The sequence below is a fragment of the Cervus canadensis genome, chromosome 3 (genome assembly GCF_019320065.1).
Source record: "Cervus canadensis isolate Bull #8, Minnesota chromosome 3, ASM1932006v1, whole genome shotgun sequence".
NCBI lineage: Eukaryota > Metazoa > Chordata > Mammalia > Artiodactyla > Cervidae > Cervus > Cervus canadensis.
The window spans coordinates 50,061,335-50,076,787 of record NC_057388.1 but is presented as its reverse complement, the minus strand read 5'-3'; the positions used below and the strand labels follow the sequence as shown (position 1 = coordinate 50,076,787).

General features: G+C 36.5%; 1 long non-coding RNA gene across 1 annotated transcript in view; it reads right to left on the bottom strand.

The window, feature by feature from the left end:
* LOC122438350 overlaps nucleotides 1–14,168 on the bottom strand; it is a 388,736-nt gene extending 374,568 nt beyond the window's left edge. Inside the window, exon 1 of the long non-coding RNA XR_006268530.1 lies at nucleotides 14,060–14,168. This is a non-coding gene — a long non-coding RNA (uncharacterized LOC122438350). The remainder of the gene's footprint in view (nucleotides 1–14,059) is intronic.
* Nucleotides 14,169–15,453: the final 1,285 nt, after the last annotated feature.

Here is a 15,453-nt window from a genome sequence, read left to right as displayed (position 1 = left end):
TCCTTGAATTGTAACTTGAATGGCAACAGGGATGTCTGGAATAAATCCTAGACTTTTGTCAGGTCATGAGAGTGATCGTGAAGAGGTCATTTAAATAGAAGATAAATACTATTCTTAAATTAACTTTCCATTAATAATCAAAGAACTACTTCTAAATACAAAAAGCTTTGGAAACATAAAAGTATGCTTGTTATGGGGTCAGGAGGCATGCATCATTCTTTACCTGCTCAACAACTAACAGACTAGTCACAAAGAAGGGTTTTAGGAAAAAACAGAAGTGAGATTTAGAAGGAATATGGATAAAAATGTGAACAATCCCATTGTGAAATATATTGATATAAACAATTAGATCTCTTCTATGAACATGGTTTAAGGAGATTTTCCTGTAGGTCAGTGTATAGTTTTAAACACAAAATACATAAAATAAGAGAGCTCATTATCTTGACTTTATACTTCAAACATGTTTTTCCTCCCATTTTAAACTGTGATAATGACTGTCTATTTGCAATGAGAGTTCTTAAATTTGGAAAGAAGTTTAGACATCATTTAGTTCAACCCTCTTATTTATAGTTAACATAATTGAGGCCTTGAAGGGTGACCCCAGGTCAGCCTTACCTCAGGTCATGCACCTTATAAATGGAGATTGGAGACTCAAAGCCAGATCTTCTGGCTCCAAGTCCACTGCTGTATTTTTTCAACTGTTTTTAAAATGTAAGGCTTATATTTCATATTGACATGTTTATGAAGAGCTAAGCCTGATTATGGCATAATATAACTTAAAGCCATATTGAATCTTTGGAACTGAAATATAAGCAAACTAACACTTGTTAAGCTAGTTAACTATTCTTCCTCCTAATGGGCTTAATAATCCATCATTTGACCTTTGTAATTTCTTCTCATGCTCACTTATACAAATATGACATATACAGCTTATGGCTATGTACATACTGCAATATTCATGCATATATATATATCTTAATTTTACATTATGTAAAATATGATTTTGAATTAGAGTATCTAGGAAAATGAGGTCAGAATTTGTCAGTTAGTAGTCAATACATATATGAGAATTGTATAAGCTACTGTTCTTAAAATTAATAATTTTCATTTATTCTAAGTAGCTAGATATTTTAGTATAACTTTTAGTGGTTGAAATTTCAGCTCTGTTTTTAAAGCTACCTGCTTACTCATCAAAAGACAGTTTCAGTTTCACTCCAGTCCTAGAAATAATCATTGAAGCACTTTATTGTATGGTGTGACTGTTTCTGACAACATCTGTTGCTCTGAAACAGTAAAGTACCCAGAGTGACAAAGAGGGTGTTTGCTACTATTTTACCCATGCTGAAAAGATGGGCCAGAGAGCTGTACAACCCATAACAATGTGAAAATCTTTATATGAAGTTGTTCACCAGAGACTTGTCAATAGGCTGAGCCATATTGGATCTGGCAGTCTTTCTACTGGGACAGTATTTGCCTTGAAGTACTATCTTTTCTCTTTTTCAGTGTCAGCCTGAAGGCTCTTAGACAACATATGTTCATTTCATGTCTTAGAGATATTGCTTCTGGTATTGCAAATACATTACCACATTGAACGTTTCTGTAAAACAGATGGTACATATTAAGGTCTCTGTTTCTTGTACGATTTCTATAACAATGGCACTGCATTCTTCACGTTGACAAAAGTATCATCAACATCATGCAGTGCAGCCCTAGATTATGTCAGGATGGTAAATGAACACTTCAAACAGAAAGATCAATGATGAAGGTGAACCAGACCCTTTTGAGAACTCCAAACTGAAATCGGTCCTCTCTTAAAATTATTCTCTGAAGACTTTAGTTAGGGAATACCCAGTTCTTTTTAAAAGCCCTCTATCAGATGATTTTCAAGTAAAACAATAGAATATATACAGAATTGTCAACTTTCAGAAATGAAATTTTGAAGTAGACTCCATCAACCTCTGGGTCAGGACAATATCTGTCAGTACAGTGATATCTTAATAATTAAACTGCTGCTGTATGCTTTTTAGAAAAGTCATTTAACACTAACTAGAATCATTCTGAAAAGCCAGGCAATCATTAGGGCTGAAAATCATGTTTGGGTTTATCTAAATAAGTTTGTGGTATTAGTTGTGGTTCTCATAATATTTATTTAGAACATTCTATGATGTTCACTAAGGGGAAGAACTGTTGAAAGCAGTTATGGATTCAGCAAATCCCTATCATACACATGTTTTTATCTACAAAAATGACTCCTAATCTGCTTCTGGATACAAAGACCTTAAAATAAAGTATATTCACTTTTATAAAGTTCTCTTCTTAAAATTTTGTGTACTACCTTTTATAGGTGTCTTGTTTTAATTGAAAGACTTAACCACACACAACAAAAGAACAATGATATATAAAATCCTTATTCTATGACAGGCACTTTACTAAATACTAGGATATAACAGAGTTGGGGGGAGGGAATTCCTATCCTTATGGAGCTTACATTCTAGGAGACAAGGAAGATAAACTTTAAAATTTATTACGTTATTAGAACTAAACATTGCAAGCTACAAAGAAGAGGAACAACTGCTTTTCTTTAACAGGTAAGATAAAAATAACTTGATCTGCTTTTAAATATAAACATTTGAAGAATAATTCACAAGGAATAGAAAGAGTAATATAAGATCATGTGTGGGTCCCCTGAACTTACACTGTTCTGGACCAACGCTATGTAATGAAAGAGATTTTTAATTTATTTCAGCCAATCATGATTTTTTTTTTTTTACATAAGTAAAGCATTCTCAAAAAAGAGATTTCACTGGAAGAGTTGAGGCTTCAATGCCCTTTAAAATCATATACAATTTTAAGGTTCTGTGAATATGACTGTCATCAGCAAACAATCTTTTAGTATCTTACATGTGCAAAATATTCTGGTAGACCAAGGCAAACGAATGAGTTAAGATTTTATTTAAAAGACTGAAATTTAATAAAGCAGGGCACATGTGAAAGGCTGAGTGATAGAACAAGATAGAGATTGCTAGGATAACTTAAATGATGTAAAAATCTAAAGGGCTGTGAAATCAGGAAAGGCAATAATTATTATCAAAGATGTATTCAAGAAGACTTCATAGAATTAAGTGAGAATTAAGATTAACCTTAAAGAGTTATATATCACATGGCTAATAGCTTACTGTCTTTCAGTTTTATGGTGATGTCTTGTTTGGAGGCATGTTACATGAGATAGCATTACAGTAGTACATAAGGCATTCACAAAGTCTACATTTGCTTATTAAAGTACCTACATGAAGAGCAAGGAAAGATTTAAATAGAGAACGCAGGTTTTCTCCGGCAAAGACAACTTACTTCCCCTTCACCATGAAATGAACCACTATAATTAACTTCCCACAGGTCCTGATGTAGACAACACCATGACTGGTGTTCAGGCCTGGTCCCTGTTGGTAAGTTGCACACTTCATGTGGGCTTCCCTGGTGGCTCAGAGGTTAAAGCGTCTGCCTGGAATGCGGGAGACCCAGGCTGGATCCCTGAGTTGGGACGATCCCCTGGAAAAGGAAATGGCAACCCACTCCAGTACTCTTGCCTGGAGAATCCCGTGGAGGGAGGAATGCACTCCCCAGTGAAGCCATCTGTTGGGAGCCGCCGGGATGCACCCAGTCCATGACAAGGTCATGGGGCAAGAGAGGAACCTGCAAGGCAGCTCTTCCTCACATGGCGCTGCCCCAGGAGCCCAATATGTCCCCTCCGGAGCCTCCGGGACGAGAAAGGACCCTGCAAGGCAGCTCTTCCCCTCGAGGTTGTCCCAGGGGCCTGGTATGTCCCTTTCTTCCTTCTGTCTTACTGTTATTGGGCTTTCTATTAATTTTTGGAAATTATAATATATAGTAATAAGGCCTCGCTGGAAAAGTCCAAGCCTTGTTGGAAATGCTCAAGATTGCTCTGGCTCAGGACACGACCATAAACATCAAGTCATAAAAGAAAAGGCCACAGGTATAGTTTGGCTGCTTGCTTAAAAGATTATAATGTTCTAAAATAGAAAAGAGTAGAGGTATTTAGATTTAGAAGTAGATATACTGCTTTAGTTTACTTGCTCCTTGGTTGAAAGGGTTTTCACTATTGCTATTTCCTTGCTGCTATTTGTTCATTGTTTCCCTCTCTTTAAACAACATGGGATATTATGGGTATTTTTGTAAAATTAGAAAAAGGGGTATATAGGATTTTAATAGAAGATTTATATTAACCAGCTTTACTGCCATTATCTTACTATTAACAGAGGTGTTTTGCTGCTTTAGAGGTGTTTTTGCTGTTTAATAGTTAATCATTGTAAATTGAGATTTTGTGGTTTCAGGTAAAGAAAAATATCAGGTTTTTCTCATGGTACTATTTTCAGAAATGTCAAACATGTTACTGTGACCCTTCCCATGTATTGTTTTATTGTCCAAAGAATTTACACTATACCTGAGATTTGTGGAACGTTGTTTTCATTAGAGTGAGAATGTTAGGTCATTGAGGCAAGGAGATTATGTACGGGACATTTAAGTATAAACCCTGTAATCGGAAACGTTCTAGATGAATGCTTAGGGGAAAAACATGGGGAAAAAAATATTGATGGAAGCACAAACCAATATCTGATGTAATATGTGGTGACTTAAGGGGGAGGTAACATTCATTCTATAAAAACTGAGCTATCCTAAAAATAAGCTACCTCTTCTACGCAGCCGTCTGTGTGTGTGTCTGTCTGTCTTCTTCCTCGCCAACTCCACTCATCCCTTGGGTATTCCTGGTCCTGCCGGGGCTGGACCTCGGTGGCCATCCTTGCTGCAGGGACACCCACATTGCTGGGCCCATGTGTAACTTTTATTCTACCTGAGCTTTGAGTCAACGCACTTCAAAACCGGAAGTGACTGATATCCAAAGAAATTCACTGGGATTCCTCTGGTAAGAATTCAAGCTTTGAGGTCATTTTGAGTGCTTCATTCATTAATCTCTACTCTAAACCATCTTGACACCAGTACTTTAGTTTTCTTGCTTTCTATATATTATCAAATTAGATTATTCAGTTCAGTTCAGTTGCCCACTCATGTCCGACTCTTTGCAACCCCATGAATCACAGCATGCCAGGCCTCCCTGTCCATCACCATCTCCCGGAGTTTACTCAAACTCATGTCCATCAAGTCGGTGATGCCATCCAGCCATCTCATCCTCTGTCATCCCCTTCTCCTCCTGCCCCCTATCCCTCACAGCATCAGAGTCTTTTCCAATGAGTCAATTCTTCGCATCAGGTGGCCAAAGTATTGGAGTTTCAGTTTCAACATCAGTCTTTCCAATGAACATCCAGGACTGATCTCCTTTAGGATGGACTGGTTGGATCTCCTTGCAGTCCAAGGGACTCTCAAGAGTCTTCTCCAACACCACAGTTCAAAAGCATCAATTTTTCAGCACTCAGCTTTCTTCACAGTCCAACTCTCACATCCATACATGACTACTGGAAAAACCATAGCCTTTGCCTAGATGGACCTTTGTTGGCAAAGTAATCTCTCTACTTTTTAATATGCTATCTAGGTTGGCCATAACTTTCCTTCCAAGGAGTAAGCATCTTTGAATTTCATGGCTGCAATCACCATCTGCGGTGATTTTGGAGCCCAAAAAAATAAAGTCTGATACTGTTTCCACTGTCTGCCCATCTATTTCCCATGAAGTGATGGAACCAGATGCCATGATCTTAGTTTTCTGAATGCTGAGTTTTAAGCCAACTTTTTCACTCTCTCACTTTCACTTTCATCAAGAGGCTTTTTAGTTCTTCTTCACTTTCTGCCATAAGGGTGGTGTCATCTGCATATCTGAGGTTATTGATATTTCTCCTGGCAATCTTGATTCCAGCTTGTGCTTCCGCCAGCCCAGTGTTTCTCATGATGTACTCTGCATATAAATTAAATAAGCAGGGTGACAATATACAGCCTTGACGTACTCCTTTTCCTATTTGGAATCAGTCTGTTGTTCCATGTCCAGTTCTAACTGTTGCTTCCTGACCTGCATACAGGTTTCTCAAGAGGCAGGTCAGGTGGTCTGGTAGTCCCATCTCTTTCAGAATTTTCTACAGTTTATTGTGATCCACAGAGTCAAAGGCTTTGGCATAGTCAATAAGGAGAAATAGATGTTTTTCTGGAACTCTCTTGGTTTTTCAATGATCCAGCGGATGTTGCCAATTGGATCTCTGGTTCCTCTGCCTTTTCTAAAACCAACTTGAACATCTGGAAGTTCAGGGTTCATGTATTGCTGAAGCCTGGCTTGGAGAATTTTGAGCATTACTTTACTAGCATGTGAGATGAGTGCAATTGTGCGGTAGTTCGAGCATTCTTTGGCATGAGATGCTGCCAAATAATTTTTATCGCTCTTGACCTCATCATGCTATGAGATCAAGTATAATAGGAATTATAAATTTTTGCCTGCTGAGATGACTCAGATGTTGCATTTCAATAACAACCCACCTCTACCTGGTATGACATATCATGAAGTTCCAACTACAGTCTAAGCTTGAGATTTTTTTAATCTTCAGCTTGCCTGTGAGTAGAAATCATAAAGCAGAAATCATAAAGCCATATATGTAGTTTCAAAGGATGAGTAATACCTTAGGAATAGGCACATTATAGCAACATCTTTTTATGTTTCATTCACCAGAATTACATCACATACTTATTCCAAAAGTATTCTTGGGAAGGGAAAGAGAATTTTCAAATTTTTAATTTTCCAGGCCATGTCAAGTTCAAATTTTAGTCACAACATTATAATGGAAGTTGGTTCAAACTAAAAATAAGTATTTCAGAGGAACTTGGAGATTTATTTCTCAGGTTCCTTGTGAAGATTCAAATTGTTTGGATCCCACTTTTCTGTTATAAAGGTTTGTTATACAATAAAAGTGACAAAGGTAAAAATCCAGTGACTATTATTACTCAGTAGGCCAAGGAAAATTTTTCAACTTGTGTTTTTTTAAATAATTTTAGCCTCACTATTCCAATCAATAAAATAGTTTCTACATGGAGCCAAATTATGCACTCTGCTTTTATTCTATGACTTGATAAAATATTTTTGAAATTATAGTCTGTTACTAACAAAAGACTAAGTATTTTAATTTGGGGTTAAAAGAGAGAGGACAGCTACCAATTTCAATACTAGATGGATTGTTATGATCTTTTAATAAATATCTGGCCCAATTGCTAGTATTTGATTAACATAGGTATATTAGAACACGGATGCAAAGAATATATGACTAAAGTGAGAGAGATGAGTCTAGAAACATGGCTCCACTACATATTGAGTGAGTGAATGACTGAAATACTCTCAGTCATGTCTGACTCTTTGCAACCCCATGGACTATACAGTCCATGGAATTCTCTAGTCCAGAATACTAGAGTGGGTAGCCTTTACCCTTCTCCAGGGGATCGTCTCAACCCAGGGATTGAACCCAAGTCTCCTGCATTACAGGCAGATTCTTTACCAGCTGGGCCACAAGGGAAGCCCAAGAACCCTGGAGTAGCCTATCCCTTCTCCAGGGGATCTTCTCTACCCAGGAATCAAACCAGGGTCTCCTATATTGTAGGTGGATTCTTTACCAACTGAGTTATCAGGGAAGCCCCACTACATATTAAGAGTCTGACTTTGGACAAGTCTTTGAACCAGTCAGCTCTTTTTCCTCATCTATAAAAATGGGAATAACAATACCTATTCTCAGACAGATTGAGAGTATTGAATAAGATACTGAATGTATAAGACTTAGAATGCACAGCACATATTGATAAAAATGCAATGTAATCACAATTAACATTATGATTGGTAACTAACTTAATATAACTGTTTAAGATGATCCCCAAATAAGGCCAATTAGACCTGCTTTTCCAATGTGTGATACAAATAGAATATAAATACTTATATTCAACTTTATATAACTTATACAATTTCAGGAATTTCCTTTAACATTTCTTGTGGTACAGATCAGTTGGCAATGAATTATCTCAGTTTTCTTTTCTTTGAAAATATCTTTCTTTCACCTTTATTCTGAAAGGATAATTTTGTTGGTTATAGAAGTGTGGGGTGACAGGTTTTACTGTATTTTAATGATGCTTCCCACTGTTTTTTGGGTTCCACAGTTTCTGCTAAATCAGGCAACATACAAATAGTGTTTTCTTTGTAAGTAAAAGTCAGTATAGTCTTTTCTGCTCCTTTCTTTTCTGTTTTCACAAGTTTGACTATGATGTGCCTTTAAGAGGCTGTTCTTGTAATTTTTCCTGAATGGATTTGCTGCTGCTGCTGCTAAGTCACTTTAGTCATGTCCAACTCAGCGACCCCATGGATTGCAGTCCACCAGGCTCCTCCATCCATGGGATTTTCCAGGCAAGAGTACTGGAGTGAGGTGCCATTGCCTTCTCCGTAATGGATTTGCAGAGACTCTTAATTATCTGCATTTATGTTTTTACCAAATTTGCCAAGTTCCCAACCCTTATTTTTTATTATTATTTTTTTCCAATTCACTATCTTCTCTTCTGAATACCAGTCTCATGAGTCCATGAGTTCCTTTCTTTCAACTTCTTACCTCTTTTTAGATACTATATTGAAGTATATAAGTTCAATAACTCCTGCCTCTGTTGTGGTATGTACAGTCTTCTGTTAAAGCCTTTTATTGAGTTTTTATATTCAGATACAGAATTTTTATTTCTCTGCTGAGATTTCTCATTTTCTCATTTACTAGGAATATATTTTACTTTATGCTCTTTAGCATAATTATACTAATTGTTTTAAATCCTAGGTCAAATTTCAATATGCAGATATTTAAGAATTGGTTTTCTTATTGTTTTTTTCTTGAGAGGAATTTACATTTTCCTTATCTATCCACTAACTTTGGATACTATACTGGACCTACTGCCATATGCTTTGCAGTCTTTGGATTCTGTTATAGTCTTCCTAAGGGTGGTGATATATTTTTTTCAAAAGGGCCATTAACTTGCTGGAACTCAATCAATAAAATCTGTCTCCTGAGCAAAAGATCAAATGAAAGTTTAGTTCTTTTATATTGAGTTAGAGTATATCTTGTGCATTCATGATTTATGGCTCAGCTAGATACCTGAACAAGGTTGAAATACCAACTATGGGACTTCTGCTCTTTCTCTCTTCCTTCTTGGATTTCTCCCTCAGTATCCAGAGGGTGGTTGTCGAAAAACCTGTCCTCTGTCTTTTCAGATAATAAGAACTGTAAAATTTCTAATAGCCTTTCCTTTGGCTAAAAGTTAAAGAAAATGGGTAAGAATCTGTTATTTCTGTCATTGGAGTGTCCAGTTCCACTTATACTCTGTCTGCTTTTGATAATCCCTCAGGGCCTTTCAATCACTGTCTTTTGCATTTTGACCATTATTTATAGTTGCTTTCTATGGGAAGATTAAGTCAAGTAACTGCTTAATTGAATGACACTTGAAATGGAATTCCTGCAGCATGATTTTTGAAGCTACCTAAATCCTTCCATAAAAGCAGAACAACTAGAATGGCAAAATTAAGTAACAACAACAGACAATATTTACAAAACACTTGGTGATAAATTATCTACATGAATGTAAAATAAGAGCAGCTGGGGACAAAACATCAGAAGCGGTAAGTACAATATGGCATTAATAGCTCTGTGGGAGGAAGAAAAGAAAAGTCAACAGTGAACCCCAAAGTATCCAACAGGCATTTATCAGAAAGGGGGGCAGGTCAATCTGAAAAAGCAGCTGTAACTGAGAGAAGTCTAAACACTTAATGTAGTGAAAATACAGGATACATAGCAAGGTGAGAAGGCTGAAGCAGTCTTGGGGATAAGAATACTTAAAGTTAGAAACTAGAGACAAAAACCTAAACTCTGTTCCCGCACAGAGACACATACAAAAGATAAACTACTGAGACTAGAATGTAAATTAAGCAAGCTGGCAAGAATGACAGCAGAATAGAGAAAAGGTCCAGATAAAAGCTGTAAGGACAGAAAGGGAAGTAAACCTCACAAAGTGTTTTGATCTTTTGCAAAAACAACCAAATCAGGATTTCTAAGGTCATGGAAATAGGATAACTATCCTGACCGCTTGTTCCCAAAAGTTTAAGCAAACTAAACTTATGTAAAAATGTACAATGTAAAAGGAATCCTATACAACATTGTAAGAAATAAGAAAATAATGTTCTCACGGATAATAAAAGCATGCCAAAAAAAGTTCACAAAAAACATAAAAATTGTAACCAAGTGTTTCAAAATAAGCCAAATGAAAATAAATAGAAAATGTGAAAAAAAAAAATGAGAACTAGAAACAGAGTGCAAGAGAAAAACAATCTGTAAAAAAATGAAATTAAAAATCATGTCACAAAGGAACAAAGTTATACGAAGAAACAGAAGAGTGAATAAACAACGGCCATCTTAAGAGAAATAGAATGTGACAGGAACAAATTTTAAAACCAAAGAAATCACATAAGGTACTTTGGCTATGGTGCTAAGCAGAGGTGAGTGAATCCACTTTGTGAGGAAAAATGCTATATTTAGCTGAACAAACTTTTCAGAAATAACTATTTGACAGAATTTAAATAGACTAAAGATATAAAACACATCAAAAAGTATTTTTAAAGAATTGCTTGGACTTTGGTTAAAATAGCAGTAATTTCTGGACCTTCTGTCTTCAAATAATACCACTCCCCCATCTCACCCCATGCCCCGCCCCACACACATACACACATTCCCTCAAGTTTCATTGTTGAGATCTGTAGCTTTGCCAGAGGATATAGATTACAGCAAAATCAGCTGCTTTACTGTCAGAAAGATAGTCATTTTCCACCATGTGATTAAAATTTCTAGTTTTGTCAGCCGAACCTGGCAATTCTAGAGCACAACAAATTCCCACAGAAAATAAATGGGAAAACTAGCAGTTGGGGTGAGTGGCAAACCAGCCAGAAATGTAAGAGATATCCCAGGAGAATATGGAAGACCCAGTGAAGCCCTACACATATCCCTGACTGCCTAGGAAACTCTGAACATATATAAGAGGACTCAAAGGAAAACAGTGGAAATTAAAAGGCCAAGAGATCTGAAGACTAGATGAGCACTGAACGTACTCTTCAACTCATACACATATCTATCACAGCCTATGAACTTGAAAATTTTTATGCAACCTCTGCTTACATCATTGACTGCCTCATAAGCCATGTAGTCACAGGACAAAGTGAAAGAAGTCACACTTTAAAAATCAAAATAAAAGAATTGAGCATGTATCAGCAATCACAAACAACAGGAGAAAGATGTCTAGAAATAAGTGTAGTTACATTTCGAAAATAAATCACAACCACTTCCCCTGCAAAAAGCCAAACAACAAAAAGAAGTTCAGAAAAAAATCAATTTGAAGTTAGTAGCATATATCATCCAAACTGTTTAGATTTCACCAAAAATCAGGAGAAATTAAAAAACAAGCAATGTGTTATCCATACACTCTTTACTAGAAACTCTAATGATTTTAAACTCTGTACTTAGCAAACAAAGACTTCAGGGAAGCCAAGTGTGTGTGGAACATTCTATAGGTGAATGATTCTTTTATTTTTGTGTTACTTATAAATAAGTTGTGTGATTTCAAATATTTGGAGATTTCCCAGATGTTTGTTATTGATTTCTAATTTAATTCTCATTTATTTAGAGATTCTTTTTTAATAATATTTCATCCCTTGTAAATTAATATTTATCATGGCTTATTTCATGCTCTGGCATAAGGTGATGAAAGTTTCCATAAATTTTTATTGTGATTATTCTATAATTATATAAATTTACTAAAAATGATGAAGCTGCACACAAAGTGGGTGAACTTTACAGTATATAAATCACACTCCACCCCAATTAAGTTGTTTAAAAAGCTACAAAAGGAATAGCAAATTTCAAGAGAAAGTCATTGATATACAATGTAAGCAAAAAAGATGCAATATATGTATAACAGGTATCCTCAAAGAAGAAAATTGAAGCAATGGAAGAGAACTACTGAAATTTGCAACTCAAGGACTGCTCCTGAAACATACATATATATATATATATATATATATATACATGTGTATATATATATGTCACATATTGAAATGCCTACTAAGGAGAATTCACTCAGAAAAACTGACAACAAAACACATTTTGCAGATCCAAATATGTATCATTGTTTGAAACAAGGCCAAGAAAATAAACAATCTATTAACTGATCTAATTAAGGCCAAATGAGAGGAAACACAAATATTAAAAATGAATGGAAAATAATTGAAGAATGTTTTAAGATAAAGAATATATTTTCATATCCCTTCAGTTATACTTTAAAACCAAAATGAAGCAAATTTTTTTAAAAAGACATACACTGCTTACCTAGGTGACTCAGTGGAGACAGGAAGTCTGAATAGGCCAATCATCATCGAGGAAACAGAGAAAATCATTTAAGACCTTGTTTCTCCTCCTCCAATACACACAATAAATCATCAGGATCAGTATTTCCACCAGGTGCACTATCATACATTTATGTACCATATAATCTACATATTACTTAAGCTATTCCAAAGTATAGAAAAGGAAGGAAACTTCCAAATTTTTTTTTTTCCCTGTTAAATATACTATATAATTTAGGTAGACTACATTTCAGCTGGGGCTTCCCAGGTGGCTCAGTGGTAAAGAACCCACTTGCCAGTGCAAGAGGCACAAGAGAGGTAGGTTTGATTCCTGGATCGGGAAGATCCCCTGGAGGAAGAAATGGCAAGCCACTTTTTTGTCTGGAAAACCCCATGGACAGAGGAGCTGGTCCATGTGGTCACAAATTGTCGGACACAACTGAGCACACAGTATCAATTAAAAAAAAATTCTGTCTTTTACAACTTCAAGGAGGTGTAATTTTCATACCGTAAAACCCCCCTTCCCTGGTTGGTGAACTAAGATACCCCATGCCACAGAGCAAATAAGCTCCACATGTCACCACAAGTACGGAGCCCGCAGGCTCCAAAGCTCGTGCGCCACATCTGTAGAGTTCCTGCCCCACCGCAGCAAAGATCTTGCATGACATAACAAAGATCCCACGTACCGCAACTTAGACCTGATTCAGCCAAAGAAGTTAAAAAAAAACAAAACAAAACCTTCATTTTAAATGTAAAAGTTAACAATTTTTAGTGAATTGCCAAGTTGTGCTTTCATCACCACAATCCGCTTTTAACATTTCCATCACTCCAATGAGATCCCCTCACCCATTTGCAGCTAATCTTCATTCTCACCTCTAGCCCTAGGCAACCACTAATTTACTTTCCGACTCTAGAGAGTTGACTTTATTAGACATTTCATATAAATTAATTCATACAATAAGTTGCCTTTCTTGTCTGGCTTCTTTTATTTAGCATACAGTTTTTCAGGTTCACTCATGTTGCAGCATATATCAGTACTCCTTTCCTTTCTTTCAAATTAATTTTGAAAAGGAAGTTATAATACTGATTTCAGTATATGACACAAAAATTAACCAAAAATTAAAACACAGGTCTACTTCACTTCAAATATCAAATTAAAATTCTCTACTAAAATATCTGCAAACAGAATCCACCATCCTACTAATAGAGTTAAGACAAACACCCTATAATTATCTTCATGGACACAGGAAAACATTTGAAAAATTTAACACCAACAAAACTGGAATTGATGGATACTTTCCTAACATGATAAAACATACACGGTTTAACTCAGAAGTCAGCCCCTAAACGTGGAAATAATAGAGGTGTTTGAAGTAAAGCCAGGAACAGGTAAAGATTACCATTATATTCACTAGCATTGTTTTCAAAGATACCAGCCAAAGCACTCAGAATCTCACAGATTGAAACTGGTATGACGTGATCATTTTTTTCAGATGATGACCAAATATATGCAAAACCTGAAAAGAATCAATAGCAAAAACACTGAAAACAGTCAGAAAATTCAATACATTTCAAGTGCATTGTATCCTATTGCTCCTGTAACAAATTACCAAAATATAATAGCTTTAAGACAACAAAAATATGTTAACTTACAGTTCTGGGTCTCACTAGGAGTTGGCAAGATGACATACTTTCTGAAGGTTCTAGGGAAAAATCCGCATCGTGGCCTTTCCCAGCTTCTAGAAGCCATTCTTACTCCTTTTCCTGTGGCCCCTTCCATCTGCAAAGCCAGAAACAGCAACTCAAATCTTTCCCAGATCACACTGCACTAACAATTTTCTCTCCTGCCTCCCACGCCCACTCTTACCTGATGGTAATTACATTGGCCACACCTGTTTAACTAGGATAATCTCGCTAAATTAAGGTCAGTTGGTTAGCAACACCTACTTCTATCTGCAACCTTAATTTCTTTTTTCATTTAATCTAACATACAGAGTCCAAGGATTGTAATGCAGGCACTTTTTTGTGCATGTGTGAGAGGTGCACAACTTGCTTACCCCTTTTATAACCTTTAGGAGGTTATAAAATGAACATGCAGAAGTCAAATGTGTATAAAAGCTGAAAAATTAAGAAGAAAGGGAGGAGGAGGATGAGGATAAAGATAAGAACAAGGATGTGGGGAGAGGGGTTATGGAAGGAAAGGCTCCATTTATTATGTGTGTGTATTTAGTCATGTCTGACTCTTTGCAACACGAGGGATTGTAGCCTGCCAGACTTCTCTGTCCATGGGATGTTCCAGGCAAAAATACTGGAGTGGGTTGCCATTTCCTCCTCCAGGGGATCTTCCTGACCCAGGGATCAAACCCACATCTCTTGTGCCTCTTGCATGGGCAGGTGGAGTTTTTACCACTGAGTCACCTGGGAAGCCCATTTATCACAGCAAAGAGAAAAATTTCAGAGACATAGATTTAACAAGAAATATACAAAACATTTATCAGCAAAAGAAAGTGAAAGTCACTCAGTCATGTCAGACTCTTTGTGACCCCATGGACTATACAGTCCATGGAATTCTCCAGGCCAGAATATTGGAGTGGGTAGCATTTTCCCTTCTCCAGAGGATCGTCCCAACACAGGGATTGAACCCAAGTCTCCCGCATTGCAGGTAGATTCTTTACCAGCTGAGCCACATGGGAAGCCCAAGAATACTGGACTGGGTAGCCTATCCCTCTCCAGCGGATCTTCCTGATCTAGATACTGAACCAGAGTCTCCTGCATTGCAGATGGGTTCTTAACCAACTGAGCAATGAGGGAAGCCCATCAGCAGAAGAAAATACTCATAAAAACCTCAAAAGTAGACTTAGAATAAATGGGAAAATATATCATGGATTCAAATAGTAATATTCAATGTAAAGGTAGCAGCTCTTCTTAAGTTAATTTATATCTTTAGAGAGAGAACTCAAACCTGAGATGGAAGCCACAGTCTTTTATTATCTAATCTTCAAACTGACATATCATCACTTTTGCCATATGCTATTATATAGTAGTAA